This window comes from Cucumis melo, unplaced genomic scaffold (assembly GCF_025177605.1).
Source record: "Cucumis melo cultivar AY unplaced genomic scaffold, USDA_Cmelo_AY_1.0 utg002001l, whole genome shotgun sequence".
NCBI classification, from domain to species: domain Eukaryota; kingdom Viridiplantae; phylum Streptophyta; class Magnoliopsida; order Cucurbitales; family Cucurbitaceae; genus Cucumis; species Cucumis melo.
In genome coordinates, this window is record NW_026124889.1 from 15,001 (window position 1) to 29,025 (window position 14,025).

At 43.9% G+C, this 14,025-nt stretch overlaps 1 non-coding gene across 1 annotated transcript; it reads left to right on the forward strand.

Annotated features, from left to right (window-relative positions):
- Positions 1–4,857: 4,857 nt before the first annotated feature.
- Positions 4,858–4,933, forward strand: TRNAQ-UUG (transfer RNA glutamine (anticodon UUG)). Its single transcript has one exon. It is a non-coding gene; the product is annotated as a tRNA-Gln (tRNA).
- The last annotated feature ends 9,092 nt before the right edge of the window (positions 4,934–14,025 follow it).

A 14,025-nucleotide genomic window follows, 5' to 3' on the forward strand; every position in this document is an offset into this window, starting at 1 on the left:
TCTATTGAACGATAATAGAGAAATTTTTTACATCTTTTTCATGAAAAGTTGCTTCTTCCCTATGTCAAAACCTAGCTTTTTGTTCATTTTCGCTAAGGATTACAAGGTCGTTGATTACAAAAATTCATAATCAGTCGACTTTCTTCGAACCCTATTCTTTGTTTTGAGTCTCGTTATTTCATAACCTCCGGAGCCTGAATTCATTTTCTTTTAGTTGCGGTAGCTCCCGCGCCAGCAAGATAGAGACGGCGAAGCCAAAGCAATACTAAACGAGCAGCCGCCCTAAGGAGACTCGAGGTCAAGCCTAAACGTCCTTATTTCAAACTAAAGCGCTAACGAGCAAGAAAAGGCCCCTTCCTATATCTTCCGATAGGCTAAGGCGCCCTTTACTAAACTAATATTCTTAGAATATCTCGCCCCTCTAAACTCAGTCTCACCTTTCTTGCACTTGCACTCCTTCTCCTTGGCATTGGAAGTCGCTTCGCCCCTCTCTCTCTCCCGCGAAACTAATAAGAGGCTAAAGAAGGAAAGCCTATCCTTTGGACTTCTCCTACTACTATCAAGTTAGAAAGAGAAAGCCTAGCCGTCCTAAAATCAAGCTCCAGATGAGTTTCATTCCTTAAGTTTGGAGAAGGCGGAGAAGTCAAAACCTACTATTTGGAGGAAAGTATCCCCAGTGAATAAGGAATCAGACTCCAAAGGAGGAGTCCGACGCCTCAATGAACAAGGTATAGGTTTCCTTTAAGCCCTTCCTTGTAGTAGGTTCTAGTAAAAGAAAGCCTATCTTTCATACTCTTTCAGGCTCTTCTTCTCTCGTTCGTTCTATTAGGTCGATCTCTTTTTCTCAACTTCTAGAACTCCGTTTCCTTGCTTCGCACTTTCTCACATTATCAGAGGCTTTCTCGCTATACAAAGTCAGGGTTCGACAGTGAATTTCTTCTTCCATTCTATCATTTGTTTGACAGGGCTCCATTTTGGATAGGTTTTCGGTCTTCATCAAGATAGGTCAGGGGGGATGCGCCTTATCCTCTTCCTTCAGCTGCCCCCGCCCGGCCCGGAAGTGAGCTTCTGGCGACTAGCTTCTACCCCTTGGACTTGGAAGCAAGCTAGAGCTACTTCAATCAATGAATGAAAAGAAAGCGCTTACGAATAGAAAGGGAGGACAGGTTGGTTCGAGGACCCGTTGGTCAAAGGAAAGGGGAGGTCCTGATGCCGGGACGGAGCCGTATGAGGCGAGAGTCTCACGTACGGTTCCTTTGAGAAGGGTGTGATACCACCACCTATCAGGCCCGACGAGCGGTCCACGGAGCTGCATCCCTACTCACCTGGTCCATGCACATCGCTCTCTCCAGGAGGTTGGCCGCCTATCCTAGATCTTCCCATTTTCAAGAAGATCCCGGGCTCGATCTGGTTTAGTATCAAGGTGATTCTCTTTCTCTTTCTATATATATGGGTCCGTGCAGCATTTCCACGATATCGTTATGATCAATTAATGGGACTTGGCCGGAAAGTGTTCTTGCCTCTATCATTAGCTCGGGTAGTCTTAGTTTCTGGTCTTTCAGTCACCTTTCAATGGCTCCCTTAATTATGTGCGAGGAATTTCCCTCATCGAGTAATGGGAAGCGGGCTAGTCCCCGAAAATGCCCGTTCCTTTGTCGTTGGGGCCCAAAATCTTCCTTGCTTGCAGAGACTGATTTTCTTGTGTCTGAATCAATCAATAGGTGCATCAATCAATCAGAAGAGGAGTCAGAGTCAAAAAATGTGTCCCACGGAATCTCATTTTGAACATGAACATGAGATGGAGTGGCATATTTTCTTAATCAATCCTCTCTTTGGCCACCCAACCCACATGGGGCCATATACCGAAAAAAAAGGGAAACTGAATGAACTTGGACCATTCATTAATATAATGAATCAAATCCGAACGGACTTCTCCAAGACTAAAAGAAAGGCAAATTTCCGTCTATTAATGGTTCTGACTTGCACTCCTTCAAGCCTTTGAATAGGGATCAGTCTTTCTCAAATTCTCTCTCCTTTCAGTCGAGCCTTGTTCATTGACTCCTTCTTAGTCGAGCTGCTTCGCACCTTTCAGTCTCGTTATTTCATAACCTTCGGACCATTCCAGATCCCTTTCTAACTTGACCCACGGTGCCTCCTGCCTCATCTCTTGGCTTGAAATGAAACTCCCCACCTTGTTCATTGACTTTCGCTTATGCGCGAAGGAAGTAGCCAATTCAAAGAAGAAAAATCAGGCATGGTAGGTACCGCCTCAATGAACAAGGGCTGACTCTTTCTCTGAAAGGCGGTCATCTTCGATCCTTTACCTCTTGTCCGGATCTTCTTTCAGACGATCTGACCCGAGAGAATGAACCCAAAGGGCATTCGTGAGGGTGTGTGCCCTCTCAAATTCTTTGACCCTTGCTTGCTCTTGCTTGTTAATACGGGATTTGACCCTTTATTCTTCATCTGAGGACCTTTGAATGTCCGGTTTTCTGCCTTTGGGGAATTGTCAACCACGCTCCTTTTCATGCGTCCGGGAAAAAGGAAGTGAGATTGAGAAAGAGATGGTAGGCTTTCTCTTTCGTACTTATTTTAGGTTATTGATTTTGGACTTTCTTCTTCCTTCATTTCGCCCCAGCCTCCTCTCAAATTCTTTGAGCCTTGTTCATCGACCTCTCAAATTCTTTGAGCTTTGCAATTATAAGGGGTCCTCAATGAGAATAAAGTCAAAGACTTTGAGTTGCACTCCTTCAAATTTCAAGGATAAGGACCCGCAAATTCTTTGCGCCTAACCGCTCCTCTCCTTCTTAGTCGAGCTGCTTCGCTCCTGTCCTTCTATTCTACGCTTGATTCTGCTTCGCTCCTCTCCTTCCTAACCTCAGTCGAGTGGCTTCGCTCTGAACCTATATTTGAAACGTAGAGTACCTTCGCTCCTCTCCTTCCTAACCTCAGTCGAGTACCTTCGCTCTATTTCAAACTACGAGTACCTTCGCACCCTATTGTTTTGAGTCGAGTTATTTCATTGAATAATAATCGTCGGGCTCTGAACCTTATCAGTCGAGCTGCCCTTGTTCATTGACTCCTTATCAGTCGACTTTCTTCGAACCTCCAAACAAAGTCTCGGTCCTCTCCCCCTATCGTCGGCGAGCTGCTTCGCTCCTTCGCTCCTTCACAGTCCTTTCGCTTCGCGCCTCCTTACCATATTAGTGAACAAGTCACCCTGGGACCCGTCCTTAGTCGTATATTCCACTCTCTCTTTATCCAATGAGCTTCTCTCTTTCTTTTTTCTTGAGGGCTTTGACCCTTTATTCGCAAATTCTTTGCGCCTCCGTAGCTTAATGCGAGCCCCCTCTCAAATTCTTTGAGTCTTTCTTTTTCTCAAATTCTTTGAGCCTTCTGTGGTCTCATTGATAAGGACATATTAACCTCTTCCATTCTGAGTTGCACTCCTTTGAAGGATAAGGACCCCGCAAATTCTTTGCGCCTACTCCGCCTTCCTAACCTCACTCGAGAACTTTCAGTCGCTTCTCTCATTCTTCTCACCTTTCAGTCGAGTTATTTCATAACATCTGGACCTTTGTTTTTGGACCGCTAAGTGGGAATATATAGGATGACTCCGGTAATAAGGAAAAGTGACCGCAAATTCTTTGCGCCTATAAAATCAGTGAATAAAGGCTCCCCATTTTTTCTTAGTCTTTGCGGTCCGTCCTAGCTTAATTAGAGGGTAGTGGGCTTGGCCTATTAGTTCGAACTTGGCTCCGCTCCATAAATCAGTCCAAGAAATTCTATGGAATAAAGAGGTTCAATGGGTGGTAATTGCTGTCTTCACGGAAAGCCTTGTATCCGAGAGTTAGCTGTAGGGCATGGGTTGAGTCTAACTAGTGGATGAGCGGAACGAGCTGTGGAGCGGGGGGTTAGGCCTAGCTGCGGTCTCTTCCTCTTTCTCTGCTCCTTCTATCTCTCTTGTCCTAGCTCTTCCTTTTGAGAGAGAAAGGAGAGAGTGAACCCGAAGGAAGGTCTTTAGGCGCGAATACACTAAAGCTAGGACCGAAGAAGATGGTGGAGGAGGTTCGTTAGGAGGGGGGGAGCAGCTCTTCTTGCAGGAGAAGTAGGTCAACTTGCACTCCTTTACAATAAGCTACGCCCTTCTTCATTGACTCCTTCTTAGTCGAGCTTCTTCGAACCTTTCAGTCTCAATCAAATTCTTTGACCCTCTCCTTCTGTTTTGAGTCGAGAAAAAACTCAACTCCTAACCGCTCCTCTCCTTCCTAACCTCAGTCGAGTGGCTTCGCTCCTCTCCTATATTTTCAACTACGAGTACCTTCGCTCTGAACCTTCCTAACCTCAGTCGAGTACCTTCGCTCTATTTCAAACTACGAGTACCTTCGCACCTGAATTTATCTACGAGTCCCCAAATTCACTAATGAAACTAATCTGGACCTTTGTTTTTTTGAGTTCTTGAGTTAGCTCCGGAACAGCCAATCCCGTAGGTCTCTTTCTCATGTCTTGTTAACGGTTGAGTTGAAGTAGCTCGTACTCTGATCCCGGCATGAGATCCCTTTCTGATGTCCCGGTTCTGATGAGGTTAGTGCCCACTACGCGGTCAGAGGTGGAGGTGAGTTTCATAAGTACGAGAAGGCGAGATGGAATGAATTCATTAAGTGAGAGTGAGTTGGTAGAACGAGAAGGAAGTCGAATACAGGCTACGACCGAATCAGTCTCGACTGGTGGATGGAGGAAAGGAGAGTCAATAAGTCGCGACCTTGCCCTTTTCATGAGTAGTTTCTCTCTTTTCTTTCGGAGTTCCGGTACTACTATCTCCTTCTTATTGAGTTCATTCTCTTCATGGTATGGGGTCGAGGTGTAGCGCAGTCTGGTCAGCGCATCTGTTTTTGGGTACAGAGGGCCATAGGTTCGAATCCTGTCACCTTGATGTGGTATTTGTCTTCTAGAAAGTTCACGAGAAAGAGGTTGAGTCTGCCTACCCGTGATCTAGCGCCTCGTCTCGATTGCTTTCCGTTCGCCGATCTTCTTCTTCGGAGCTATCGTTCCAGAAATTCACGTCCAATTCAAACCAGAATGAAGAACTGACGAAGAAAGAATTCATGAATTCAGTCAAGATTCAGTCAGTGATCCATGAGGAAAGCATGAACTATCAGATTCCCACCCAATTCAATCATGAACAAAGCATGAAAGAAAAGATGCGATTCGTCGTTGCACTATCATAGTCAGTGAAGAATGAATGAAATCAATGGCATGAAATCAGAGAGATGATTCCCATTTCATCAATGCATTAACGAAGAAAGAACTCAAATTCTTTGACCCTTATCTCATTCTCTATTTCGAAATGTAATAATTATCCTTCTCTATCTACATTGAAGAAGAACTCATTCTCAATTTCTCGGTAGTTTTCAGCGTCCGAAGGACTGATTTATCCATATGAACTTCAAGTTTCTCTTTCTCTTTCTCAAACTAGACGCCCACTTAGCCCCGTCAGTGGCCATAGGCGCCCGCGAAGCCTAGGCTTTCTTCTTTCTGGGATAGGGCAGAGTACAAAAGAGAAGGAGAAGATCGATTGAGGAAAGCATGAACTATCGTTATAGTTGTGGAAAGTAGATCTTGATTCTTCTTACCACCTTCTTTGAGAAAAACCAGCAAGAATAATGGCTTTGATTCAAGCCGGTCAAAGTCTGGCAGAGTAGAAAATTCGAACTTGCTTCAAGACAGAGAGTTCAAGCTATGACGGTAGTTCTGGCGAAGTCTCTCTCTCTTCTTCCATTAGATTTGTACGGGGAATCATCATTCTCACTCCCTTTCCGAAGAGCTACTGACTGAGGAAGACTTGGTGCGAGACCGAGTTGGATCGAAAGAAGCGGCTTTCCCGGATTGAGTAGGGGGACTAAGCTATCTCAAGAGAGTAGGAGCCTCAAGCGCTTTCAATTCGAAGTTAGAGTCAGTGGCGCTCAATCTCCAGCTCCCCCGAGCAGCCTTTCCCGATAGGGTCTTGAGTGAGTTATTGCCTTTCTCCCTTTCATAGGTTAAGTGAGTCACAACAATCGTCAGCGAGAACTAGATATTTCTATAAAGTAGGCTTACTGAGGGTATTTCATAAGACAGGAGAATTCTCAGTGTCGGCTACGAAAGGCGAGACCAGTCAAATTCTTTGACCCTAGGCTTGATTTTCATATTCAAGATTCCACTCGCAAATTCTTTGCCCCTTATTCATTGATTGCGCTTGCACGAGTCCTAGTCTTTTAGTGGTCTGTAATTAAGCTAGTCCTCACTGCTTTCATTGAAAAGGTCCCAATTCAGATAGAGGCGCAATGAAATATGCGAGGAGTTGAGTTGATAAGGACATATGAACCTGAAAGGTGCGAAGGTACTCGTAGTTTGAAATAGAGCGAAGGTACTCGACTGAGGTTAGGAAGGAGAGGAGCGAAGGTACTCTACGTTTCAAATATAGGTTCAGAGCGAAGCCACTCGACTGAGGTTAGGAAGGAGAGGAGCGAAGCAGAATCAAGCGTAGAATAGAAGGACAGGAGCGAAGGTACTCGTAGTTTCAGATATAGGAGAGGAGCGGTTAGGAGTTGAGAAGAATGTGAAAAGCGACTGGAAAGGTGCGAAGGTACTCGTAGTTTTAGATATAGGGAAGGCGCAAAGAATTTGCGAAAGAGAGAGAAGAAAGATTCTCTTTTGTTGAGAGCCTCTTATATCCTTTCTTTCATAAGTACTCCTTCTCCTAGGGCTCCGCTCCTTCCATTGCCTGATTTTTCTTCCTTTCAATTCAAACCTTGAATCTCTTCTTTGACTTTATTCAAACAATATCCCTTATGGAGCCTTGAACTTCTTTTTCTTCAAGGATAGAAAACCACTCTTTCTTTCCCTGGACTTGTTTGTAGTTGCTTGCTTACGCAATTCTTTGATTAGCCCTGAGACTTTGACATCTTGCTTTGCTTGTCCCTTTTCATTGATTCATTGATCCTCTTTATTCCATAGAATTTCTTGGACTTCTTGATTCCACTTGAGGAAGTTGTAAAGCGAAAACCTATCGCATCTTCTATAAGAAAGTTCAGTGCTGTCGAAAAACTCAATTGGAACTTTAGCAGAGTAGAAGGCTGTAAACTCAGACCCTCACTCGAACTGGCCAATGGCTGGGACCTTATCGCTTCGATTCGAGACTGAGTCAGTCTCCATTCCTCATTAGTGAAAGAACTCCTTCTCAAATTCTTTGACCCTTCTCTACTCTTCAAGAGTTCTATACCTGCTTGACTCACTAACTTAGAAACTGAAAGAGAGATTCAAGGTCCGTGGTAGCTTAATTAGTCGCACTCACTTACTCGTCAGAAAGGAAAGCATAACTTCGGACCTTCTATTGTTTAACATCGGCTAGACAGTATAGGCTCTGGCAACTTTCAAAACCTCCAACTCTCAGTCAGCGGGATGGTCCTACTTACTATACTATGACAAAGCTCCTTGTCTTCTCTCTCGCTCGGGTCCAAAGCGTGGATTAAGCCATACCGCTTCAAAGGTCCGGCTCCCTTCTTTTCCTTAGTCTTTCTTTTCCAAGATTTCTAGCTTTTCTTTCAGCTGTAGAAGCTACGTCGGAACAAGCGAAATCGTAATTAAGCGAGACATTGCCTTTTACCGGTACGTGGTAGTTTAATTAGCAAGTTCAATTCTTCTTCTAGGTACTTTGCCCCTGTGCCCTCAAAACCCCTTATCAATGCTTTTACAAGATTCATCTTGCTAGCGGCTCAACCGGCTGGAAGGGACTGATTTCAACCCCCCCCCCCTTGTGACTATCTGAGAAAAAGTAGACCATACCATTCGTGACCCAAAGAATAATAAATAAGGAAGACGGAGAAGGCATCCTGAATTTCTTGATAGTAGTAGGAGTTCTTGTCTGCTTTGGTCATGAATCTGCCGTGAAAAGGCATCGCTTGACTTTCTGGATTCTTGAAAAGAGTAGTTAGCAGGCAGGGGTTCTTTTTTGGTGGTTCAGTGAAACCGAGGGGTAGGTCCTTTGCTCCTGAGTCTTTCTTTCCCGCCTCAATGAACAAGGCGCAAAGAATTTGCGACGGGTCCTCCGGTCTTCATACTCCGAAGCAAAAACAAAGGCTGAATGAATATGAGTTCCTTCGTCTAGTATCATTCTCAAATTCTTTGATAAGGAGTTCCACAAATTCTTTGCGCCTCTCCTTACAGATGAATATGGATTTCTGACTCGTCCGGAGGTTCATATGGAATTGACTGAGTTCCACTCCTAATAAGGGAGAGAAAGTCCTTCTTGAAAGGCTACGTGGATCACTGAAATCATCTTCTCATTCAGACAGAATCAAAGAATGAAAAACCAAAGAAAAGATATGAGAGAAATCCATATTATGAATGAATTAGGCAAGGAGAAAAGAAGGAAGAATCTTTGATGAACAAATAGCGAGACTAAAAACTGAAAGAAAAGAGAAAGAAATTGAACTATTTTGATGCCTCTTTCTTTCTCGGGTAGTTCTAGCTTTTTCTATCTTTCTTCTTCTTTTCTTGATCAATCTCTGAATGAATGTCTTAAGCAAATGATCTGAGATCAACTCATCCTTTCAAACTTGGCAATTTCTCGGTTCTTGCATTTTTTGACTTTTTCGAATCTTGATATTTCACGATAATAGATAAAAAAATCAGGCATTTGACTTTCTTTCTTGCTACAAAGTGGTTTTGCTCTCCTTATCAGTCGAGCCCTTGCATTTTCTGGGATTCTTGGATTTGAAATCTAGCACAAAGATGTCAAAAATCTAGCTCTTCAATCTAGCAGATTAATTTTGAGCTTCTTTCATTCTCAATTCATTCATTGATTTGTTTTGAGTCTCGTTATTTCATAACCTTCGGACGGACCCTTATTTAATCCTTGTTTATATCCATATTCACAGTCGATCTTCTTCTTCCCGTCCTCCGTCCTACAGTCGTCATTCAATGGAATATGAACCCGTCCTCCAGACCTCTTTTATCCTAACTACGGGCTCAAAGAATGTGAAAAGGAATTGAGTGGTCTCATTGATAAGGACATATTCATCTGTGGATCAAAGAAAGCCTAGGCTTTGAGCCTTTGTTCTTCAATATTCTTTTCACCCTTTATTCTGAGTTGCACTCCTTCAAGCCTTTGAATAGGGATCAGTCTTTCTCTCCTTTCAGTCGAGCCCTTGTTCATTGATGAAGATGAATATGGATTTCTTAAATAAGGGTCCGGACTAGCTTAATTACCCTCAACTCCTCTCAACTCCTACGGAGCCTCAGTCGTCATTCAATATTCTTTTCTCTTTATTCGCAAATTCTTTGCGCCTTTGTTTTTGCTTACCGGACCCGTCCTACAGTCGTCTTCAATCTACCATATGAACTTTTTAGTAGGTTTGGAAGTCCGACTATCGGTCAAATTTCTAATGAAGCGAAGGTCCCCTCTTTTCTTATGGTGAAGATGAAAGCTTGATAAAGCTCTAAAAGGGGTTGGTTACTATTGACTGACAACCATAGCTGTTACAGTCACTCAATGGAAATCTTCGCCTTTGGAATGAAGATGGATGAGCAGGCACTTGAACCTGGAACTGATGAAATTCCGGGGGTTAGTGAATATGGAATTGAATGACTCCTAACGGAGCGGTCCGGAGGATAGGCTTGATTTTCACAATGTAGATGTATCAAAGATGGAACTCAAATAGCGAGACATGACCGCGACTGAAGATGAAAGTACCGTTGAAAAGACCAAAGGAAGGGGGGGATACCTGTAATAAAGCACAGGCTAATACGAGCCGACCAGAAGAAGCAAGGCTTAGATTACCAGATCCTGGACACACCTCTTTTCTAGGTTTTTTTTCTGCTTCAAACTTCCGTACCAATTCATTGCCCCGATTTGAGAAAGAATGGGATTCTTGGCTAGAAGAAAGGTTCTGTGACATGGACGCCCTGCCCAACTAACTCGGTCGGTTGGCCCACCTAACAGATGATGAGATTCTCGATCGATTTGATCTTCTTTTCCCTTTTCTTTCTCACTATTCATTCTATGAGAGATAGGGGGGAGCTTTCGATCAAGATGTTCTCGCCTCCCCTCTTCGGGCTCTCGCTCGAATCTCCACCTTTATGCCTTGGTAGGCTTTCTTTCTGATATACCTCGCCAATCAAAGAGAAAGTTTGAGCATGGGCTCATCATCTGATGCAGAACGGATTGAATAAGCACCATCCATCACCAATCACATTCCACATCCCACTGAAAACAAAGATCTTCCTCGGGGGGGACTCCTCTATTCTATTTCGAGAAAGGCAGTCCAGCAACATGAAAGTGGAATAGAGAGGTCCGACGACTTTGAGTGGTTGAATATGAAAATCAAGCCTATCCTCCGGACGGATGAAAGTACAGGAAGGAGTTTGACTGCTGGGATGGGATCGGATCCATCCTACTCGAAGCACTCCACCACTACAGATTTTGCCTAGGGTTGGATAGGCCAGTAGAGATAGAGAACTCCTCTCTGTAGGGCTGGCTTTCAAGACAGAGATTTCCTACTCCTGCCCGAGCTTTCCGATCAACCAATCCCCTAATTTCAGGGGCAATCTCTATCCCACGTAGCGGGTAGGGCCAGGGATCACTAATTAGTCGAATGAGCCTATCCCTCTTGGCCTATCATTGTTGGGTCGATCCGGCTGGCGGCTCCTGCATCTCCTGCGTCTCCCATGGGGGCCCTTCATACAAGTTTCTTGCTAGGAGTCCCTCTAATCTCATCTCTCATCAATAGAAGTTTACTGACTGACCTGGCTCTGAAACTACTGCTCCCTCTTAGTTGCAGATGCCCATGCTTTGATTCGAAAGCCCTAGCCCTCTTCCCCAGTCAGATCGGAGTATGGAATTCCTCCTCCCTTCAGTCCTCGGCTATTTTTTGGTCCGAAGGACTTGTTTATATCCATATTCATCTGTGGATCAAAGAGGAAAGCTAATATGGAATCAGACTAGTCCTCCCTACCATATTAGTGGAATGAACTTCGTTGCACTCCTTTTTTTTTTGAAGAATAAGGAAGTCTTTAATTAAGACTGATCTCAGTCTTTGACTTGATTCTGGAGTCGTCCGGAGGCGCGAAGCGAAACGACTGTTAAGGAGTGGTATTATGAAATAGCTCTCAAAATAAGGAAGGAGAGGGTCAAAGAATTTGAGGCGAAACGACTGTATTATCATAAAAGAAGGAGTGGTATTATGAAATAGCTCTCCAAATAAGGAAGGAGAGGGTCAAAGAATTTGAGGCGAAACGACTTCATTATTGAAGGAGTGGCATTATGAAATAGCTCGACTCCAAATAGAGGAGAGGGGAGAAGCGAAACGACTGTTAAGGAGTGGGTATTATGAAATAGCTCTCAAAATAATCAATGAACAAAGAGAAGCGACTGGAAAGGAGTGCAACTCAGAAATCTCTGAATTCATGTCTTAAGCAATGAATCAATGAAGAAGGCGATCAGACTGATCCTTTCTCGTTTTTCTTGCTAAATCTGACTTTTTCGAATCTTTCTATATAACGATAATTGAGTGAAAAATCAGGCATTTGACTTTCTTTCTCCTCTCTTTCTCCGGACCACAAAGTAGAACTCTCATCAAAGTCTGTTCATTTCTTTGATAGGCTTGATTCTTTCATTGCGTTTTCCCGTCTTTTTTCCTTCTAAATCTGACTTTTTCTCATCTTTCTATTTAACGAAAATAGAGAAAAAATTCAAGATTTTGAATGAAAAGTTGCTACTTTATAGGCCCAAAACCTAGCTTTTTCTTCATTTGAGCTAAGAAAAAGAAGAAATTTCATATGTCAAAATCAGTCCAAGGCTCAAAGAATGATCGAAAGAATGAATCTTTGCGAGTGGAAGAGGTTCGCTTAATATGGAATCTTGAGTCAAAAGGACGGGCATCTCTCTTTGTATTTGTCTAAAAGGAGTCAATGAACAAGGAATTTCATAAAGAAAGCGAAAGGACTGAATTCTAATATAAAGAAGGAGTGCAACGAAAGAAATCCATATAACATAATGCACTCCTTCACAGTCCTTTCGCTTCGCGCCGGAGGACAGGTTCATATGGATTTCTGACTCCTTCTACGCAAATTCTTTGCGCCTTTGTTTTTGCTTCTACGTCTGAGGGGAAAAAAGAAGAAAGCCTAGGATCTTGATCAACTTCTCACAACCGAGGCGAGGCCGATCTCGCTGGGATGGATTGATTCATTCCCTTTTTCAGAATGAGTATGAGGATAGGCTTTCTCTTTCATAATAGCGGAAAGATCTTCCTAGATTCAACTACGGAGGACGAGGGGTCTTGCTTCAACGGATGAAACTTCATCAGCCTAGGACCCAACTCCTAATTCAGGTCAATCTGCCTTGGTCCTTCCTCTACCCGAACCTGTCCAAGGGGTCGTCCCGCCCCCGGTCCGTGGTAGTTTCATTTCATTTCTGATTCAATCGATGACGAGAAAATTCCTTATTGTGCAAACAAATAAGGTACTCATAAAAAGGAATGAATAAGAGAAAAGCTAGCCTGATGGGCCGGTCAGCTTAGTTTGTTTACTCGGTCCTTCGAACCAGCCCTTTCCAGAACTTCTTCTCCCCTAAAGACTGATTTCTACCGGTACGTGGTAGTTTAATCTGGAAGTCTCGCATAGACGAGTTAGGCGCCTCTCAACTCCTACTCCGCCTCCCTCGTTCGAGGTCTTTCTCAAACCTCCTGCTTTCACGGATAATGTGTCTGAGCCAGCGTAATCAACCGATTTACGTACTTCAAAATAGATCATTCTTCGATGTGGTTTATGGTCCTTTCTTTGTCCCCTAACCCCCATTCTTAGCCCGGTTAGCTTGACCCGGAGAAAGATTGAATAAGTCCGAAGACCTCTTATCTTAGGTCCCCACGGAGCGGTTCAGAGGTCGAAGTGGAATTTGAGTTTAGGGGTAGGGGAATTCAGTACGAAAGAAAAGCAAGAGAATCGGGCAAGCTTTTCGGCACACTGGGAGAATCCTGCCCTACCTCCTTCTGACGGAAAAGAAGGACTCGTCAACAGGAATGAAAATCGCCTATAGCAGCTGCTAGCTCGACTCTCATAGTCAGAGTATGAATAGGCTAGACCGAAGTCCGTAGTAGGAAAAATCAGTTGAGGCGGAAGAAAGCCTATCATGTTCCCGGTCCCACGTAGCGGAAGGTTCGCAGGGGAGACAAGACTACAGTTCCCGGTCCGTCCTAGCTTAATTAGAGCTTTTTTGAATGTATAGGTCAAAACCGTCCGAAGGCTCGACTGGAAAGGAGTCAAGATTCAAGCTTCATCAATGAATTATCGAAGAATGATCGAAGCGACTGGAAAGGTGCGAAGCAGAATAAAGCTACGAAGGGACAGGCGGAAAGAATTTGCGAGGAGAGGCGACGATAGGAGGGGGAAAGATTCTCTTTTGAGAACTTCTGGTGGTCTCCTCACTCTCCTTTCAGTCGAGCCTTTATCAATGATCTTTGAGCCTTTGTTTTTGCAATCCCTATTTTGATTTTGAGAACTGAATGGCATCAAAATAGAATATGATCTTTCCACTAGGCTGCTTAAACTGGACAAGAACATCGATCAGTGTCCTCGACCAGAATCAGAATATGTGGAATCTGAGGATGAAATGCCTCGACTGTTGCAGAATCCTCAGTCCAAGTAGTTTCAGTTGTTGTCGTTGCGGATGCGTCATCCCTTGCCGCAAATAAAGTGGGTTTTTTTTCTACTCAGACATCTCACGTTTTAGTCTCGTTTCGACTATTGGGAGTCAATCCATAAGTCAGCCTATTTTCCTGCCTCAATGGTCTCTCTCTTTTCACCGGTACGTGGTAGTTTAATTGCTTTGGCGCCGGTTTTGACCTCCTTATTTCTTGACTAAGCAGCAAGCTAGCCCGACTAAGTCCGAGGTTTGGAACCGGTATTCTAACCTCTTGATCTGGATGTGCCCTCGCCCGATCCTATCTCTCCTTCTTCGTCAGTGACTCATGAAATCGAACTTCCGACCAC